This window comes from Lutra lutra, chromosome 8 (genome assembly GCF_902655055.1).
Source record: "Lutra lutra chromosome 8, mLutLut1.2, whole genome shotgun sequence".
NCBI classification, from domain to species: Eukaryota; Metazoa; Chordata; class Mammalia; order Carnivora; family Mustelidae; genus Lutra; species Lutra lutra.
In genome coordinates this window covers 74265138-74286811 of record NC_062285.1, presented here as the reverse complement: position 1 = coordinate 74286811, position 21674 = coordinate 74265138, and the positions used below count along the sequence as shown (strand labels likewise).

At 37.3% G+C, this 21674-nt stretch overlaps 1 protein-coding gene across 1 annotated transcript in view; it reads left to right on the top strand.

The window, feature by feature from the left end:
• Nucleotides 1-21674, top strand: part of SOX5 (SRY-box transcription factor 5) — a 981725-nt gene that overhangs the window by 107147 nt on the left and 852904 nt on the right. The window contains 1 exon segment of the mRNA XM_047740105.1: nucleotides 9345-9426. The gene's annotated coding sequence lies outside the window, so the exon portion shown is untranslated.

Genomic DNA, 21674 nt, shown 5'->3' with positions numbered 1-21674 from the left:
TCTTTGGCTCCTTCCGAAATTTAGGGCCTGCCCTGCTCTTGCTTGGGCCTGCCACCAGGCCTCGTTCTTCAGGTTCTTCCTGCCGTTTCAGTACTTCGGAGAGACCACCTACTGATTCGCTGCAACTCCAGGTCTTCCTGTTCTACTTCTGACCCAAGAATTTCGGGTGTCTAAAATGAGTTTTCTATAACTTTTGACATTATTGTACTTCAGGTACTATTTAATTTTTTATATGTTAACACACAAAGTACCTTTTTGTCGTAACAACCCCTTTGCTGACATTCTGGAACGTATTCCTTGTTTTACTTCTTTCTCTGCTAATGACTTTTCCAACTTTGAAGTAGTTAGATCACAGCTTTTTTATTAATAAGTTTTAATGACTTTGTTTTCTCCACATCATCTAACAAAGTACATTACAGGTATTGCTCAACAATATATTTATTTAATTTGACTCAGTCTCAGAGATGGGGTGAACTGTCACATTAATATGAGGACCAGGAATTTCATCTTATTCACAGAGGTGACCTGAAGACTCTTTTACTCTGCACTTTTCAGCTTGGGCTAAGAGCTATAGGGTGAACAGAGTGTACCAGCCTAATCCACAGATTGGTATGTAGTTCTTAGCATCGTTAGCCATTCAGTCTTTACTATATCAGCTGAGGGGTTAATTTTGGGTTGCTTTTTGTTCATTGAATGTAGAATTTGGTGTATTATGAGGATTTTTGCTTCTAGTCAGGAATAATGGCTTTGTGTTGTAAAACGCATTAAAATAGTATGTGCTAGCTTATCTAAACTAGGTCAGTTATTTTATAGTTACATTTGATTCATGTGGTACTATGGCGGGGGAGGGAAACAAGTCTTCTTATGTAGAAATGTTGCCTATTAACAATGAAAAATGCATTTATATATTGCCCTCCTATTAACAGTTCATGGTCTGTATTGAAGGTATTTGATTTTTCACTGGTAAAGTAAACTTTATCTTCAGTCTATGCACATCAGCATAGGAGTACACCTATTTTACTTTTTAATGTTAAAAATCACAAAGGCTTTTCTAAATTAGCAGGGGCATTTACACAGTAAACTAGTGAAAAATGTTATGAGCTTTCATCAGCTGTTTTGGTTTTAGCTGCCACTGTGGGGCTTTTACACTTCTTTCTCTTTCTCACCCCATCTCCAGGAGGCAAACAAAGAAATATAATTTGCATCAGCTATAGAAATGCCTCTGAGATCACTGCTCTAAGTGAGTTGGGGATTTGGAGTAGAAATCCTGAAAAAGAGAAAAAGGCAAGGGTAAAAGCTCTGTTGACAAGGGAGTTTCATAGGCATGCGGTGAGAGCACAACATTGGACGTGTGAATACAAATTTTGCAAGCTTCCTCTTCTCTTGTGAAAAAAGTCTAGGAATGTGGTAGTTCTGTCTGGTTAAAGAGTTGGATACAGTGACAGCTGGATAGCTGAGTTTTTCTTTCTAATGTAGATACTTCCCTGTTGGAGTGTTTAGCACCTTTACTCCTTCTGTCCTGCTTCTCATCACATGTGGCACCACTGGTTGAGAGGAATTAGGTAGCTCTCTCTGTGCATGATGCTGAGCAGTTCTCCATCACTTGGGCAATCCACTGGGCTGGAATGGAAGGGCATTTGAATTTTCACTTTGATGCGGAGCATTAGCACATTCACTCTCTGCTGGCATCAGGTCAAGGAAACCAAGTAAGCTTGTGAAGCAGTTTTTCCCTAGAGCAAATATAATACATGTATTTGGCTAGGAGGTCATCTGTTAAAGGTTGACTTTATTTTTTCAATAGGATCAGGTATTTGTTCAAATTTAGAATGCATCTAAGTAGAGGCAATGTAGACATTTAATCAAAGCAAAATCTATTCTAAAAAAATAGGAAGATCTCATTATAGATTCACAGTCTGTGTATTTGTGTGCTCAAGGATAATAATAATACTGGGATACATTTCAGAGAAAAGAGATGAGTAAAAATAAGAAAAAAAATTAATGGATTTGAGCCCAAGTAAATGAAACTCTATTATTTAATTATAGTATCTGACTGTGAATATAAATGGGAGATGTAGAGCAAGAATTTTTTCTACAGTTTGGATCACAGAAGATTTCACGACTAAAAGGGAAAATCTGAAACTCAGAGCTACAAGCTAGAAGTTTGATCCTTCATAAAATGAATCAGGGAGTATAAAAAAATATTTTAGGATTGAGGACAGTCCCTTTTGCAAGCACTCACATGTTTTTACATCTAAAGTGAGTAAAAACTGCATAACGTGGAAAACTCGCCAGTGTCCTTCAAATTTGCCACTTCGGAGAAGCCTGAATAGATGGGGTAAAACTTACTGATACACAACGGAAAAAGATAGGCTTACTCTTAAAATTTCATGTTTGGAATCTGTTGTGGCCCAATGTCTGTAATAATGTCAATGGTTGGGCTATTTTTTTTTTTTTAACCAGTTGCTATTTTTGGCATGTGAGTATGTTTAAACTCCAGTGTCCTGGTAAAATTGCAATGTAGATGAGTGATGATATTCTACCTGCCATGTTCTTATTTTGTCTTTCTTTTCTTTTTCTTTTTCTTTTTTTTAAAGATTTTATTTATTTATTTGACAGACAGAGATCACAAGTAGATAGAGGGGCAGGCAGAGAGAGAGGAGGAAGCAGGATCCCTACTGAGCAGAGAGCCCGATGCGGGGCTCGATCCCAGGACCCTGAGATCATGACCTGAGCCGAAGGCAGAGGCTTTAACCTACTGAGCCACCCAGGTGCCCTTTATTTTGCCTTTCTTAATGAAATGAAATGCAACTGCATTCCCAGGCAGAGTTTTGATATACTTTAGATAAAAATTTAGTATTTTTATCTAATATCTTCATTTTATAGTTCCATATCATTAGAACTTAGTTCCAGGTTCAGCTCTATCACTGACTCACTTGTGACCTTGTGCAAGTTATCTTCATCTCTCTGATATTCTGTAAACTAGAACAACAATCTAGGTCATTGTTAAGGCTACTCACAATTTTAACAGAGTATGAATTGTTGATGGTACACATCCTTGATAATACAATAAGGGGAAAATTTTTTCCAGACTTCAAAAATTTTTCAGAAAATTTCAGAAATTACCTTTAAAGTTGTCTGTCCAAGAGTATATATCAAGTGCCAGAAATCTTGGTGTTTCAAATTAGAGTCAGTTTCTCTTTCACCCCCTCCCCACTCCCAACTAATCCCAATCCATTTCTCAGTTATCTCTTTAGTGGAAGTATGAATGCATGTTTAGTTTTAGATGAAGGGAAACAAGAGAGCTTGGGAAGAAAACAGAACAGTATCTCATATAGCTACATTTATTTTGATGTTCAGATTTTTGATTTATCAGTCTCACATTTTTGCAGAAATATCCCGGAGGGCACAATTTATGACATAGTTAACTCAAAGTGGTAAAATGATGACATCATCAGACTATGAGGAGTTATGTATGTATAATGTCATACCTAAAGCAACCACTAAAAAAGCTATGCAAAGAGACACTAAAAATACTGTATATAAATCAAAAGGGAATTATAAAAATTGTTGAAGCCTGAAAAAAGGCAAGAGAAATGAAAAATAAAGGAAAGTAGAAAGCAAAAAAATGAAATTGCAGACTTCCATCCTAACACATTGTTAGGTCCCCCAATAATGGGTCCATGATTAAAGGAGCGAGACTGATATAAAGCAAAGGTCAAGCAAAGCTTTATTCTGTGTCTCAAGCATCAAGAATCAAACTGACTGGCCAGGGCTGCGCCTCTTACAGAGAGGGCGACCTCTCTCTGTTTCACAGACTAGCTTTTAAGGGCAAAGGCCATGTAGTTGGGCCTGGCCACGCACAGGTGGCCAGTGAAATTGTAACACACAGAGAAAGCTGCACAGTCATGTTAGGTCACACATAAATTACCAGTTGAATTACAATTTACCCTAGTAGACATTTGACCTAGCCTATCACTTTGGTCAGAATTGGTGCCCAAAAGGCTCCCAAGGGTTTGGCCCATACTCCTTGGTAACTAGGGAGACAGTATGCGACCCCCACTGATTGGACGTTTCCACCTGGCCTGACCCTCCCTTGTATTTGGGCTTTGTTACCTGGGGCTGGTTTCCAGGACTTGTTTTTAAGTAAGTCCCCTGGGGGAAGGGGAGCAGGGACAGTTTAAGGGTTAAGCAACAAGGTTATTGTTTAACAGATGGATGGAAGTGCTCTGGCTAAATAGGTCCTTACAATATCAATAATTACATTAAATATAAATGGACTAAATATTACAATTAAAAGATTATCAGAGTATATTAAAAATATGACATAACTATTGCAGTTTATAAGAAATTCTCTTCAAATATAATGATATAGGCAGGTTGAAAGAAAAAGGATAGATAAAGATGTATAATGAAAACATAAATTAAAAATGTAAGAGTTGCTATATCAATATCGGTTATGGTGGACTTGAGAGCTAAAGAAAAAAAATTACTGGTGATAGAGGGAAATATTACATAATGATTAAAAAGTTGTTCCATCAAAAAGACATGGTAGGTGTGCCTGAGTGGCTCAGGTTAAGCCTCTGCCTTCGGCTCAGGTCATGATCTCAGGGTCCTGGGATTGAACCCCGCTTTGGGCTCTCTGCTCAGCAGGGAGCCTGCTTCCCCCTCTCTCTCTGCCTGCTTCTCTGCCTACTTGTGACTTCTGTATGTCAAATAAATAAATAAAATCTTAAAAAAAAAAACCCATGGCAATCCTAAATGTGTATGCACTAAATTACTGAATTGCAAAATATATGAAGCAAAAATTGACAGGTTTGAAAAGAGAAATAGACAAATTCACAAATATAGTTCAAGATTTCAATACCCCTACATTATCAATTAATAGAAAACTAGACAGAATATCAAGGATATAGAAAACTCATAATCAGTAACCAATAGACTCTAATTAATATTGACAGAATTCCACCCATCAGCAGCAAAACACATATTCTTGTCATGTGACTATGGGACATATACCAAGAGAGACTATATCCTGGATCAGAAAACAAATCTCAGCACATTTAAAAAGAATTAAAGTCTTATGGAATCTATAAGTTGGCCACCATGGAATCAAATTAGAAGTGAATAATGAAAGATAACGTGAGAATCTCTGAGCACTTGGAAATTCAGCAACATACTGAATTCTAAATAATAATCCATTGGTCACAAAGGTGGTCTCAAAAGACGTAAAAAATACATTGAACTGAATGAAAGTAAAAATACAACATAAAAATTTGTGGGTCACCGATAAAGAAGTGCTAAGAGGAATCATTATAGCACTAAATATATAATTAGAAAAAAAAACCAGTAATCTAACCTCCCATTTCAAGAACCTATAAAAAGCAGAGCTGAATATACCCATAGGAAACAGAAGAAAGGAAATAATAATATTAAGAACAAATCCCATAAAATTGAAAGCAGGAAAACAATCAATGAAAAAAAATAAGTTGAGAGATATTGTACCACATATTACCTGTGCAGGAAAAGACCAAAATTCCAAATTTAGGGGGACCTGGGTGGCTCAGTGGGTTAAAGCCTCTGCCTTCGGCTCAGGTCATGATCCCAGGGTCCTAGGATCAAGCCCCACATCGGGCTCTCTGCTCAGCGGGGAGCTTGCTTCCTCCTCTCTCTGCCTGCTTCTCTGCCTACCTCTGATCTCTGTCAAATAAATAAATAAATTCTTTAAAAAAATAAAAAAAATAAATTAAAAAAATGGCCATTTAAAAATTGATGAAATTGATAAACCCCTGCAAGACTAATAATAAAGACTAATAAATAAAGAGAAAAGACACAAATTACCAATATCAGGAAGAAAAAGAGTGAAAACTGCAGACCTTGCAGACATTAGAAGGGTAATACAGGGATATAACAAACAGCTCTATACACATTTGTCAGCTTAGATGAAATGGACCAATTCCTTAGAAAACACAAACTACCACAACTTACCTAATATTAAATAGATAATTTGAATATCCTTATAGTTAGTAAGGACATTGAATATAAAATTTTTAAGCTTTCAAAAAGGAAAATCTGGTCCAAGATGTGTTCACTAGCATGGTTTAACAGATACTTAGAGAAGTAACACCAGTTCTACATGATCTCTTTCAGAAAACCATTTCTTTTATGGTAGTGCTATCCAGATACCAAAACCCAACAGACAGTTGAAAGAAAAAAAAGAAAAAGAAAACCAGACACAAATATCCCTCATGAACACAGACACAAAAATCCTTAACAAAACATTAGCAAATAGAAGTTATATAAAATGAGATATATTCCATGATCAATGGGAGGTTTATTCCAGGGATGTGAGGCTGTTTCAGTACTTGAAAAACTATTTATGTGATTCATTATGTAACAGGCTAAAGAAGAAATGTCACGATTCTATCAATTCATATTGGAAAAACTTTTGACAAAATTTAATACCCATTCATGGTAAAAACTCTCAGATAAATAGGAACAAGGAATATCCTCAACCTTATATAGAACATCTATTAAAAATGCATAATAGTCTACAACTAACATTACCTTTAATGAAGAAAGACTGAATTCTTTCCCCTTAGATCAGGAAGTAGGTCAAGAATGTGTGTACTCATCACTCTTATTTAATATAGTGCTAGAATTTCTAACATGTGCAAAAGAAAAAAAAAAAGGAAATTAAAAGCACAGAGATCAGAAAGGAAGAAATAAAACTGTCCCTATTTTCAGGTGCCATTTTTGTTTAAGTAGAAGATCCCAAGGAACTTAAAGAACACACTTGTCAATCTAATAACTGAGTTCATCAAAGTAGTGGGATACAAGATAAACATGCAGAAATCAATTATATTATTTTGTAACAGCAATGAACACCTGCATAGCAAAATTGAAAATACAATGCTATTTACAGTTACTCAAAAAATTAAATACTTAGGTATAAATCTAAAAAAACATGTACAGGACTATTATGTTAAAATCCAGGACTATCTAAAAATAGGTATACCATGTTCATGGACTGGAAGACTCACCAATACAAAGATGTCAGTTCTCCCAAACTGACATGCTGATTTAATATAATTCCCATCAAATTTTCAGCAAGATTTTTTGTACATGTAAACAAAATTATCCTAAAATTTATATGAAAAGACAAAGGAATCAGAATAGATGTGATGAATTTGAATGAGAAAAATAAAGTGACAGGGATTAACACACCCAATTTCTAGATTTATTATGTAGCTATAGTAATCAAGACTCTGATCTTGGTAGAGGGATAGGCACATATATGAATGGAACAGAATGGAGAATCCAGAAATTGACTAACACAGACATATTTAACTGATTTTTGACAAAGGTGCAAAATTAATTCAATGGAAATACAGCCTTTTCAACAGATGGTGTTAGGCCATTGGACATTCAAAAAAAAAAAAAAAAAACCCAAAAACACAGAACAAACACACCCAAAAAACAAAATACAAACCTTTGAGCTAAGTATGATAGCTTATATAAAGATTAACTCAATATATACCATGAACTTTAATGTAAAATCTAAAATTATAAAGTTTTTAGGGAAAAAAAGAAAGTCTTTAGGATCTAGGTTAGGCAATGCATTTTTGGACAAAAGCACAACCCACAAAAGGAAAGATTGATAAATTGGATTTTATCAAACTTAAGAACTTTTGCTCTGTGAAAGACCCATTTATGAGGATGAAAAGACAAGCTACACCCTGGGAGAAAATATTTGCAAGCCATGTATCTGATGAACAACTAGTACTAGGAACATAATCTTTCAATCTACAGTTTAAAAAAAATCAATTAGAAAATGTCCAAAGACATGAAGAAACATTTTATGGGAGAAGATACATACGGATAGCAAATAAGCTATCTTATTTGTTCAGCATCACTAATCATCACTAATCATTAGAGAAAAGCAGAATGGCTAAAATAAAAACTAATGACAACACCAAATGCTGGCAAGGATGCACAGAAACTGGCTCACTCATGTATTGCTGATGGGGATATAAAATGGCACAACCATTCTGCAAAACAGTTTGGCAGGTTTTTAAAGAAAATTTAACATAGAACTCCAGTACAAACCAGCAATTGCTCTCCTGGGCATTTATCCCAGAGAAAGGAAAACTTTTGTTCACATAAAAACCTGTATGCATATGCTTACAACAGCTTTGTTCATAATAACTCAAACTGGAAACAATACAGTGTCCTTCAATAAGTGAATGGTTAAATGATCCTTACCACAGAACACACTACTCAGCAATAAAAATTAGAGAACTATTGATACTCCAACCTGGATAAATCTCCAGAGAATTATGTTGAGTGTATGATTTCATTTATGAAATATTTTTGAAATGACAAAATTATAATAATTATAAGTCAATTAGTGATTTCCACTGTGTATGGTGGAGGTGGGAGGGAAGGGAAATGGTTATTGCTATAAAAAGACAATTTGAGGGATTCTTACGGTAATGGAAATGTCTATCTTGACTCTATCAGTGTCAGTATGTTGGTTTTGATATTATACTATAGTTTTGTAAGATGTTACCACTGGGGGAAATGAAGCAAATGGTGCAGGAATCTCTCTGTTTCTTATAACTGCCTGTGAGTCTACAATTATCTCAAGCTAAATTGTTTAATTAAAGAAAAAGACAGCCCTCTACCGGCTCCTACATTAAAATTCAAAACCTTTCCTTGGCCCTTTCCAACCTCACTCATGTCCTACTTCTCTCTCTGTTGCACATCATGCTGCAACCATAGTGGCCTTTTTGCTGTCCCTGGTCCTGCTTAGCAACCTCTCACCACAGGGCCTTTGTACTTGCTATCCCCTCTGGTGGCAAAGATCCTCCCTCGGGTTTGCTTACTTCATCCTGTTCTCTGCTTATCAGACGTTTACCTTGAATACTTTATCTAAAGTAGCACACCTATCACAATCTAATGCTTTATTTGGATTTATTTTTCCTCTTTCAGTAAAAACATATTTGATACTTTAAAAAATTCCATGTTCCTGGGATGGGATTCTTAAACTATCTGTTATACCTTCACTTTTTTATGTGTTCTTCTGGAATTTGGAGCATTTGATTTAAAAAAACAAACAAAAAAAAACAAAACAAAGAAGCTGATTTCTATTTTCTTTTGTATTCTCTTTCTTTCTGCTGATGTTTAAGTGGAATTTGTGGGTTCCATAGTAATAAATATTCTGTATTATGTCATGCTCAGTTTATCACAATCCACTGGTATTTCCCCGATAGCTAACATTTCAGAGTTGACCTCTTTACACAGTGATTCTGCCTCTAAATGACTTATCTTTAATTCTCTTCTAGGCTTTTTAATCAGGCTGCAGTGTAAAGACATACTTCAGGAGGATCCTTAGAAGTCTTGGACAAGCTTACCCTTATGTGGCAGGTATGTCTCTGTCTATACACTAAGTGTGCAAGACATATAACTTTTTATTTTTCTATAGCTAAATCTAAATTACATTTTGCTCTTCCATTTAACCAAATGCAGAAGCAATCTGAGGTTGCATCTAAGTTCTAGAAGGTTATGAGATAACCAAGCTTTTGAGGGATGACATACCTGTTCTTTGGCTGCCATCTCTTCATTAGGCACAGATTTCCTCCTATCCCTTGTCAGTACTTGTGGGAAACTGCTGAGGCATACCTTGATCTTCCTTTGTGGATCTTCTACTCTCCTTCTCTAGGCTTTTCAAGATACCTCCTGGGCATATCAGGGCATGCTGTTACTCCTGCTGGACCAGAAGAAACTCTCTGTCGGTGGATGAAGCTCTTTGTTCCTCTCCTGCCACTCTGAAGCGCATGATACCTGTTGTGTTGCTCTTGTATCATGCTGTTGTATGGGGTCCTTTGCAAGGCTGGTCAGGTCCATCTGCCGGTATATATCTGCCTTGGCCATCTCTAAGGTCCTGGCTATATCCAAGAAAGACCATCCTTTCCCTCCTACCATTATCTCTCAACCATGTATTTGGGGTTTCTCTCTGTAACAGTACTTTGAACAAGCACAACTTAGGAAATCAATCAAAACACAATTTACTTGTTTTACTTGTTTCTTTAAAATGAATTCAGAAAGGGTGGTGGGAGTTCCCTTGCGGGGGAAGGTAGGGAGGGGGGAAGTAGGGAGAATAGGTCTCAGGCAGGCTCCAACCCTAATAGGACTACTCTTAGATTTAAAAAAAAAAAAAAAAAAAAAAAAAAGAATTCTTTTGGCACTTTAGATTCCAAACATAGTCTTCATTCAGAAATTAGAATGTCTAATCTCAGACCATAATCATAGCTTGAAAGTTAGTTTAATATCCATCATCCCTTCTCCCCCATCTGGGGCCCATTTTTGGGTTGGGCCAAAAATTGCACCGGGAGACAGTGTGGGGTTTTTCTCTGTCACCTCCTCTCCCACTTGCTAGCTATTGCTAAACCTAAGTGGTTGGAGCATGGAAAGAAAAGGAATGAAATGGCTTGGGAATGTTTCTTATTTGAAATGGTCCTGTGTTAAGCTGGCTCCAAGCTTTCTGGGCTTGGCGATATTTAAAACTGACACTCACAGGGCTCCTTTTGGAGTTCTTGGTGGCTTTCCTGCTGAACCCATCTAGCTTCAACTCTCCTGAGTTGGGTAGGGTTTCTCCTCTAGCTATTCACTTTCCAGTAGAGCGTCTGGGTTTCAGATAGTCCATTCTATATGCACTCTCCGTTGGGGTATCAGTGATACTTCTAGATGGTCATCTTGGGCTTCAGGCTGGCTCTCTCATATATGGCCCACTCCTGCTTCATGAAAACATGAATCTTACGTACCTGGATGGGCAGGAAGGGTGCAAGTCCTTCTCAGATTCCAGAGATGCTCCTAGCCTGACCCTCTTGCCCTCTAGATTTCCAAGGTGAAAATCAGTCTGCAGTCCACTGGGTTTCCCAAACTCCAGGGGACACATTTAGGCTGTCTACCTTGTTCCTTTGAAGCCTCTGTAAATACTGGAGAAAGGAAAAGTGGCACCTTCCAGCTCTCTTGCGGGGGATGAAGGGGGTGGTGGGGCGGTGGGGCTTACTATAGAGTAGCAGCTCAATCCAAGAATCTCTTCTTAAAACTTCTCCTAATGTCTGTTGTTTTGATCCTTTACATTATCTTGTTGGTCTTAGGGCCATCTGACCTGTCTTGTGATTTTCTTTTAAAATCAGGATTTTGATCTGGCCCTTAACTTTGGAATTTCATACCTGTTTAATGGAGGTAACTCAGTTGAATCTTACAATCTAATGTCTAGTCATGTGGACCCCACCAAGATGAGTTGAGATGGTGGGAGGAGGGGTAAAGATGCAGTCACCCCACCCCAAATTGCCGTGGGATACACTATTGTCTATATATGGCTTGACCACCTTATTTTTCACCCAGGAGGATCTAAATCTACTCTAAGCTTAGTTAATACATAGGAGAGTCTCTTCTGGTCTCTTTTGTATGCACGGAGTCATTACAATTTCCCAGGGGGTCTTAGGCTTTTGAAACTAAAAAACCAGTAACTTAATTGATACTTCCCCTGCAACCCTCCTCTCCCCCCTGCCCCGCCCCCACCACCATGCTCCCCTGCTCTTCCAATGATTTTCTAATGCTACGAGTTCAGAGTATAGCAGTTTGGCTGCTTGAATGAGGAGAGAAGCAAGATTCAAGGATGTTAAATAAAATACTTCAAATGTTATATCCTAAATGATAAATATTACCTATCCTCTTTTTTTTTTTTTTAAAGATTTTATTTATTTATTTGACATAGAGAGATCACAAGCAGGCAGAGAGGCAGGCAGAGAGAGAGAGGAGGAAGCAGGCTCCCTGCCGAGCAGAGAGCCCGATGCGGGGCTCGATGCGGGGCTCGATCCCAGGACTCTGAGATCACCTGAGCCGAAGGCAGCGGCTTAACCCACTGAGCCACCCAGGCGCTCCTAGCCTATCCTCTTTTGAGTACCTCTTAATGTAGTTTTTCATCTTTATAATGGCACTACATGCTTTACATGAAGGATTTGATATCTGAGGAATCCAGGTTTATTAGTCTGCTAGGGGGTGGCTTAAACAATAGAAATTTATTGTGTCACCATTCTGGAGGATCAAAGTCTAAAGTCAAGGTGTTGGCAGGGTTGGTTCTCTCTGAGGGCTGTCAGGGAGGAATCTATTCCCTCTCCTTGACTTGTAGATGGCATCTCCTGCCTGTCTCTTCACGTCATTTTCCCACTATGAACATCTATCTCTATGTCCAAATTTGCTTTTTTTCTTTTCTTTTCTTCTTTTCTTTTCTTTTAAAATAAGGACACCAGTCATATTGGATTAGGGCCCACACTAATGACCTCATCTTAACTACTTATAGCATTGACCTTATTTTCAAATGTCACCTTCTGACATACTGGGAGTTGGGACTTCAACATATAAATTTGTGAGGGGAGGGTTGTACAATTCAACCCATAACACCAGGGTTCAAAGAGGCTCAATGACCTCAGTTTCACACAGATCTCGAATTGCTAGTGCAGGGATTCCACAGCTGTGTGACTCTAAAGCTTGCGTTCTTCCTGCTGTACTACACCTCATCTCAAATGAATCTTGCATGCAGCCTTGTGCAATGAGAATACTGTCTTTCCTTTAAACAACCAAGCCAGCCTCGTGAAGGCAAGGATCCATCCTGGAAAAAAGCTCATACTTAGCTATAAGGTCTCTCACTACAGGAACTCAGAACAATGCCTTATATAAAGGAGAAACAGGAACATGTTTGTGGAGAGGTCCAGTGTAATGCCATTATACCATAGACTAGAAACCGAGCTTATACCTGAACCAGGGTTTAAGTTCTACCAGGATTCAAACGGCTCCGAAGCTGCCAAAATGGCCTCAACTCTAATTTGGTGATATTATTCCTATGGCCTGTGGTTTGCATTTCTGGTGCTTTTAACCTGTATTCATGTCTAAATGTGCTATGTGTCTGTGGGCTGCTTCACGTAGAGCATATTTAAACAATGTGTAATAAAACAACATATTTAAATCATACAAAAGAAAAAGGGTAGAATGTGTGCTATAAAGTCTCTGCAGGCATTTACTGGATAATGGTAATGACAGCTTTACTAAAAAGGGATAAAATATGTTCAGTTTCAATGAGAATTATATTTAGGGGGATTATCACATTATTTTGCATATTTTCTTTTTAAAAACAATTCTTTAGTGCATCCTAGGTGAGAGATAGGGAGTATAGTAGTGATTCAGAAACATGGCTTCATGCATATGAACAGAATTTGGGTCTTGTAGTATTCATCAATATTTTATTCCAGATGGCAAAAAAATTATCCCTTTCAGTTAGTGCTTGAAATATATACCTACAGAAATAAGTCCATTATAAGATTTTTCTTGCCAAAACTCTAATAGATGCTCACTTACTGAGAAATATGTAGACTGAGAAATATTTAAGAAAAATACACTTTAATGAAGCTGCACTAATGATATTTATTTAGCTAATTGTGTAGAGGGATCGAAATATGATTTCAAGTAAAGTAGACTATTGGCCATATAAACAAGCCTGGCACAGGTGTGCAGAGTTTTAAGAGAATTAGGCAGCAGAGCTAATGAAAATTAGGAAGTCTCAAATAAAAGTTTTATTGTAAATTAGATTTTCTCTTATAAAGCAAATAGAGCCACATAACAAAATTTTAAAATAAGGGTAAAAAATTGCTAACATATCAATAACCAAAAGCAACAAAAATAAACTTTTGGCATACTTGCTTCTCCTCCTTTTTCATTCATTTGTTCAGCTAGGGATTAGGAAGTACTTAATGCAGACATTGAGGAAAGATGGCTAGGACAGCTTGCAAGATCTCTGCCCTGAACGAGCTCTTAAATTATCAGGGAAAATACACAGTGAATGAGTCCTTATAACAAGTGGTAAGTGCAGTATTGGAGGCAAGGTAGCTAAAGAGCTTGCTGTCAACTCTATTGTTAGGTCTGGGAAACCTTGAACAGGTAAGCTGAGATAGAAGAAACAGGAGTAGAAATCTGTTAGCTGGAAAAGAGAAGAAAATGTATTTTAGTTAGAGGAAAGAGCATCTGCTAAGGTATGGGAGGATTGAAATAACATTACGAGGAACTGTAAATAATGCAGCATGTCTGGAACAACAGAGAATGAGGCTGGAGAAGTAGGGGGAGGTGATATCATGGAGGGATTTGTGCCAGTTACACTATTGGCAAGAAAGTTTTTCAAGTAGTGAAGGAATGTGTTTAGAATTTCATCTTAAAAAAATTAATCTTCAGCAATATGATTGGATAGATGGCTTAGAAATTACTAACCTTAGGAATTGAGTGTTTAGTAAGGAGCTAGATAGACCAAGAAGCTGAAATAAAGCTTAAACTAAAAACTCTGGGCTTGCATGGACTTCTAGCATGGGTAGGGACTCTAAAATGTGTTCTCATGGTCATATGTTTTTATAAAATTTTATAGAAAAGTATGTTTTTAATGTCAATTAATTATGAACATCTTCTGTTTCTGCATTACCTCTCTACCCTGTGTTATGCTTTTCTTAATATTCTTTTAATACTGGGGGGCTTTGGTGATGCAGATTTTGTATTCATAATATTTGATCTTTTTTTTTTTTTTCAAATTGGATAAGCTTAGGCCTCGCTTTGTTGATCTAGTCCCAAGATGTGAAAAGGGAGGTTGTTAATCTAAGACAGTAGCTGCAGAGATGAAGAAGGAAAGGTATGGAAGACTAAGGGGGAGGAATTTTGAGGATTGGTATGAAGGAAAGTGTGGTGCCAAGCTTTCTTGCTTCTAAAACTCAGTGAATGGTAGGGGCAAGTAACAGTCTATTACACATCTCTTTTTTTAAGAGGCTTTTTTTTTTTTTTTTAAGATTTTATTCATTTATTTGACCAAGAGAGAGACACGCAGAGAGAGGGAACACAAGCAGGGGGAGCAGCAGAGGGAGAGGGAAAGAGCAGGCTTCCCACTGAGCAGAGAGCCAGACTCCGGGCTCCATCCCAGGACTCTGGTATCATGACCTGAGCCAAAGGCAGACGCTTAATGAAAGAGCTACCTAGGCGTCCCTGTATTGAATGCCTTTATGTGTGTGTATGTTTTCATATTTTTGGATTTACCAAAAGTGTATTTACCTGTATCAAGGTGTTTTAATGTATTTTGTTATCTATTACCAAATTGCTTTCCAGGTAGATTGTGCCACTTAACGCTCCTACAGTAAATGTAGAAATGGGCTTTGTTGTTTACGCCCCGCTAGCACTGAGTATTATAATTTTAATGTTTTAAACTAAATTATTGGGTGAAATTAGTACCTCCTTTCTGTTTTATTTTGAGGTGAGATAAATGCCATCTGTTATTATTAGCTCTGCATAGGAATCTATGTTCTAGAGATAGTTATTACGGCCTTTCCCTGGTAATGATTTAGGAAGCATTAGGAGGTTGTTGTAAATCTTTTATGTGAATAGTTTTGCTATATACTCTAAATACATACATACATACATATATTATAAAAGCTAGAAGTAAGTGGGGCTAAAATAGTTTTGTTGATTAGGTTGTTTTAGACCAGGTGTTGGCAAACTTTTTCTGATAAGTACCAGATAGTAAATATTTTAGGTGTTGTAGGCTAGAGAGCAAAATGAAGGATGTTAGGGCTCCTGGCTGGCTCAGTTGGTTAAGCAGCTGCCTTCGGCTCAGGTCATGATCGGAGGCTCCTGGGATCGAGTCCTGAGTTGGGCTCCCTGCTCCATAGGGAGTCTGCTTCTCCCTCTGCCCCTCCTCCCTCTTGTTCTCTCAATCTCTCTCTCTCTCAAATAATAAATAAATAAAATAATTTTTTAAAAATTGAGGATATTCTATAAGTATGTTAAGAGAGAAAAATTTTCCACAAAATTTATTGACATAGTTCAAAATATAAAAATAATAATTGAGGAAATTTTTTTTTTTTAAAGATTTTATTTATTTATTTGACAGAGAGAAGTCACAAGTAGGCAGAGAGGCAGGCAGAGAGAGAGGAGGAAGCAGGCTCCCTGCCAAGCAGAAAGCCCGATGTGGGGCTCGAACCCAGGACCTGGGATCATGACCTGAGCCGAAGGCAGTGGCTTAACCCACTGAGCCACCCAGGCGCCCCAGGAAATTTTTTATAATAGTAGTCTAATGAGAAAAATTGAATTTTTTTGTGGGGGAGACATTGCATGATTATAGTTCAAAGTTAATGTTTTCAATTCTCAAATTGGTTATAAATATTCATTCATTAAATCATTCTTATTTAACAGGTGGTGAGCTAGATTTGGACTCCAGACTATAGTGTGCTGATCTCTGTTTTAGACAGTGACCTTTAGAAGTCATTTTTCCATTAGGTTTTGTTAAAATACTTTGTTTGGTAATATGTTTCAGTTTTATTACATACTTTATTTGAGCTTATGGCAAATCTGCAACTTGCAAAACACTCATCAAAATGTATGTGTCCATGTGTTTGTATCTGTGTGTGTTCTGTGTAAAGGGTGTGGGTGGTTTTATTTCGCATTATCAATAGAAACTGGGATATATGACAATGAAGCATTTTGTCAATTTAGGTTACCAGAGAAGTGAGACAGGAAGCTAGATTTGACCAGTCCAAATTTGATCTGTTGGTATATGTATTGGAATGAGTCTGAGTGTTCCCTGTTGACTTTGATTTGACTGTAATTGGTCTTGCTCATTAATGACTGCTTCTGCTCAATTTTGGGGATTTCTGCTTTGGTTTTCATTTTGCTGTTCCTCAGCAACTTTCCAAAATGTTTTCATTCTTTTCTGACCCTCCTTCACAAATCTGATGTCTTAAAATACTTTTTATAATTTACATTTCATTTACTAATGGTTTCTGTGGCAAGGCTACCCAGTTCCTCTGGTTTCAGGAAAGAAAAGGAGGAAAGAAAAAAAAGAAATGAAATGGAAAGATATGAAAATAAGCAGGTTATTTAACCCACTTTTGAGATTGGGCCATTTAATCTCCAAAGTTTCAGCTGGAATTTGATTCCTAAATCTGAGACCAGTTTTTCCTTTAAACTCTTAATGAATGGTTTGGGAATTCTTTTTAAAACTCGGGTAAGTTTAGCTATTTTCATGAGTATGCTGAATTATGGACTGGATTTCTTAAGAACTGACAATCAGGTTGAAAGTTTATTTTATCTTTTTAGTCAGTATGGGTACAAAGAATTGGTATCTTTTGAATGCATAATCGAAAATAAGTCAAATAAATGAACTCAATATGAAAACACTATTTTTAAAAATATGATATGGATGGAGGGTATTATGCTCAGTGAAATAAGTCAGTCAGAGAAAGACAAATACCTTTTGATTTCACTCATATGTGGAATTTAAGAAACAAAATAGATGAACATAGCGGGGGAAAGGAAAGAAAAATAAAATAAGATAAAACCAGAGAGGGAGATAAACCATAAGAGATTCCTAACTATAGGGAACAAACTGAGGGTTGCTGGAGCAGAGGTGAGTGGGGGGAAAGGGGTAATTAGGTGATAGGCATTAAGGAGGGCACAGGATGTAATGAGCACAGGTTGTTATATGCAACAGATAAATCACTAAATTCTACCCTTGAAACTAATAGTATACTATATGTTAACTAAGTTGAGGTTTTTTTTTTAATTTGTTTGTTTGCTTTTTAATTTTATTTATTTGACAGACAGAGATCACAAATAGGCACAGAGGCAGGCAGAGAGAGGGGGAAGCAGGTTCCCTGCTAAGCAGAGAGCCCAATGAGGGGCTTGATCCCAGGACCCTGAGAATATGATCTGAGCTGAAGGCAGAGGCTTTAACCCGCTGAGCCACCAGGGTGCCCTGAGTTTTTTTTTTTTTTTTTTAAGATTTTATTTATTTATCTGACAGACAGAGATCACAAGTAGGCAGAGAAGCAGGCAGAGAGAGAGGAGGAAGCAGGATCCCTGCTGAGCAGGGAGCCCGATGTGGGGCTCCATCCCTGGACCCTGAGATCATGACCTGAGCTGAAGGCAGAGGCTTTAACCCACTGAGCCACCCAGGCTACCCTGTTAACTAAGTTGAATTTAAATTAAAAATTTTAAAAAGTATAAAATTTTCCCGTATTCTAGTGTACAGAATATTTTGATTTAATATTTGCTTAAAATATTAACATAAAAATATAAATATAATATAAAAATATGCCATATCTATTTATACAACAAAGTAAGCTGTATTTATTTTCTAGAGATAATGTGTTATAAGATTTCAATTTTTATGTTTCTGAGAGTAAGCACAGGAGAAAAGTCCATCAAAATTAAATTTCGGAATTATTTTCTTCTCTTATTTATTTTCCTAGACGCTTTGGAAAGCAAGGTTCCAAATATATCTTTCCACAGTCTTTCTGCCACTGGCTAACTCAGCATGCTCTTCTAAACTATTACCTTGTTTTTAGATGTTGAAATAAGTGGCCATTTAAAAAAATTTTTAATTCCACATTTCATTTCTGCTTTAGATGCAGAAAGTTTTGTTTTTTATAGAAAATTGGCATTAACAGTTTTATAAATCCAAGAAGATATTTGCTCCAAACACCATTTTTTAAGAATTTTCACTGTTTTTCCAATTATGGTTAATTAACAATTTGACTTACTGTGTCCTAAAATAAAATTCCTTTAATATTTATAACCATAGTTATTGACAAATATCTGATATTTGTTATTTAAAAAACATTTATCCAGCCAGAAAAGGAGTAAATTATTTCATCAGAGGCAAAACAGAGCTTCAGGGACCTTCACTCCTGAGTTCTACCCCAGGTTTGGGGAAAAACTGTAGGCAATGTGTTCACATGATCACATGTTTTATATAATTTGCAAAGTAAGCTGTTTTAACTGCCATCATGCATGGCCAACATCTCTGCTTTAAATTTCCTCCATTCCTGTTCTGTTTTGTGGTGAAATTAAAGAGGCCATGGCTTTGTTTTGGTCGTGAGTAGAGTCCATCGAAGGAGGAATCAGAATGGGGATACAGTTATTTTAAATTAAGTGAGATACAAGTATGTTGTTTATAAATACTTCCATGTATAGTGAAGCTATTGATGATGTCTCACTTTGCCAATTCACTAGATGTTTGACACTCAGAGGCCACATTGGAGCACAAAAGCCAGAGCCCACAGTGTCCTATGGACACATCCTACAGCAAGGACGAATGATGCATGGGGTGGAAGGATGAGACTAGGTTTGAAACATGCAGAGCCAGATGCTACTGTGTGGAAAAACATAGATGTATAATATTATAAAAAGAGGGTATGGTTTGTATCAATGCCCAGTCCCAGGAGAAGTTTTGTCCTGTTAGAAATTTAATGACTAATGCAGTTTATGCTATTATTAACACATCATATTTTTTTTCATTTCTGATGGATATTACAGAAATAGAATTTCTCAGATATCTGTGTTTTTGGACACAAACTTGTAGTGGTGATACAGACAGTAAGCACCACTGTGTGTGCAACTGCATGTTTTCTGAATCCCAGTTATGATACTTGAAAACAAATTTTTTTTTTTAAAGATTTTATTTATTTATTTGACAGAGAGATCACAAGCAGGCAGAGAGGCAGGCAGAGAGAGAGGAGGAAGCAGGCTCCCTGCTGAGCAGAGAGCCCGATGCGGGGCTCGATCCCAGGACTCTGAGATCATGACCTGAGCCGAAGGCAGCGGCTCAACCCACTGAGCCACCCAGGCGCCCCTGAAAACAAATTTTGATTAAACATCCTAGATAAAAGAATGAGTTTTCTTTCTGTTTTCTCTACAGAAAATGATATTTACAAAGAGACAGAGTATGCAGCTAACAACTTTGGCCGGGGTGGGGGAGCTTTAAAGAGGTGTGGTCAGGGAGCTAATTAATAGGAAAAGTATGTTTTTTTTCCAGATTTTGTGATTTTTTGGGGGGTATTTCTCAGCATTTTAAAGTAGTAGTTTTTTGGGAATTTTCCACTGTGAATAAATATTTTCTTTTGTGTTAAACTAATCATTTTAATTTATATTCTTTTTTTTTAATTGTGTAAGCTTTGTGGCCCCCCAAAACCTGGATCTACATAATAAATACTTTAAAATATTTAGATACCATGAATGCACACAGCCTCGTATATACTTGCCACTCAGTTTGTGTTTGGAGTTGAATGCTTCTACATAGTAACAATTTTTGTTATTTTTTGTTCAGTGATGACTGGCACTTTATAGGGACATTAAATAATGTCTGTAAGCTATAGCTAAGAAGAATTTCTACCTTCTCAAGATCTTGAAAGTATTCATTCTACAAAGCAGTTTCTTATGGGTGAAAAACTTAAACGTCTTTCATTTAACCAAGGATTTTGATGTATGGAAATAATATGTCACTTTATCTTTTCCCCCAACCACTTTTTCTGACTTAACTTTTTGTTTGTGTGTTCTAAAAGAAGTACAGAGGGAAGGAGGGAAGGAGAGAGAGAGAGACAGAAAGAAGGAGAGAAAAAGGAAGAGAGGAAGAAAAATCTTCAGAAGTCCGAGGACTCTGGTCAGATTGGGTTAATAACAGAATGGTGGGAGAGTCTCAGAACAGGTGCTTGAAATTCCCAAAAGTGGCCAGGACACAGTCAGTAGTACTCCCAGGAAAGTAAGAGAAGTGCTACTAAGACTCTCTCCATAAAAGTTTTTCCAAATAATAATTTCAAACAAAAATGTATATAGCCAGTGCATTTGTTTTAGGATGGTAGTATCTACCAGTGTGCTAAACACATCCTGGTTACAGGCAGTACTTAACAATGTTTCAGAGAATGAATCTCAACATCTTCCTTTGGTAAATACATTGTACACTTTTAACATTTTAGCTCTCAACACAAAAACACTCTGTCCTAAGCATCTCTGTGCTCACCCGTCTTCCAGTTGTGTCTGGAGATTTAGGCATAGTCTACACACACATAGACAGCCCCCTTTTTAAAGCATCCACTTTGGACATACAAATGGATAGGAGTTCATAATGATGTCTCTGGGGGTGACAGTACCCACAGGGTTCACCTGATTACTTCTGTGTGCAGTGATGATGACTTAAAATGGGTTAGCTGGAAGGAGACTCCTTGTGGGCACAGGAGCTGGTGGGGGCTGCTGCTGGGCCGGCACCAACAGGGTTAATCAGGCTTGCCAGCATGAACAATGGAAACCGGGCAGCTCTAAATGAAATGAGCTGAATATTTCATTCGGCCACTCAGCTGCCTGCTCCAATTGCCTTCTTTACTAAAATAAGAGCTTAATCTAAAGTGACAACAACATCAGTTTCTGTGTGCTCCAGTCACACTGAACATGACTTCCTTAACATAAACACTATTTACATGGACCGTCTGGATATAGCAGGGAATCAGGAGCGTGCCCAGCTAAGACACAGGGTACAATGAAGGACGAGAAGCAGGCAGCTGAGAATTAACATCAGCAAATGAAAGCCTGACCCTCAGAGGGCATGTCCCTGATACGTTTTAAAATGAGAGAGCATTGCACCAGTAACCTTAGCCTTTGTAAAGACTATGCCATTTAAAATAAAATAGCACCTTTTCAGTTTAGACACTTAACCAAATGCATTATGTCTGACCCATTTTCCAACTTGTGTGACACGAGAGGATGGATCCCTAGTTGCAATTATTAGAATCTTTCGAACAATTGCAACCAAT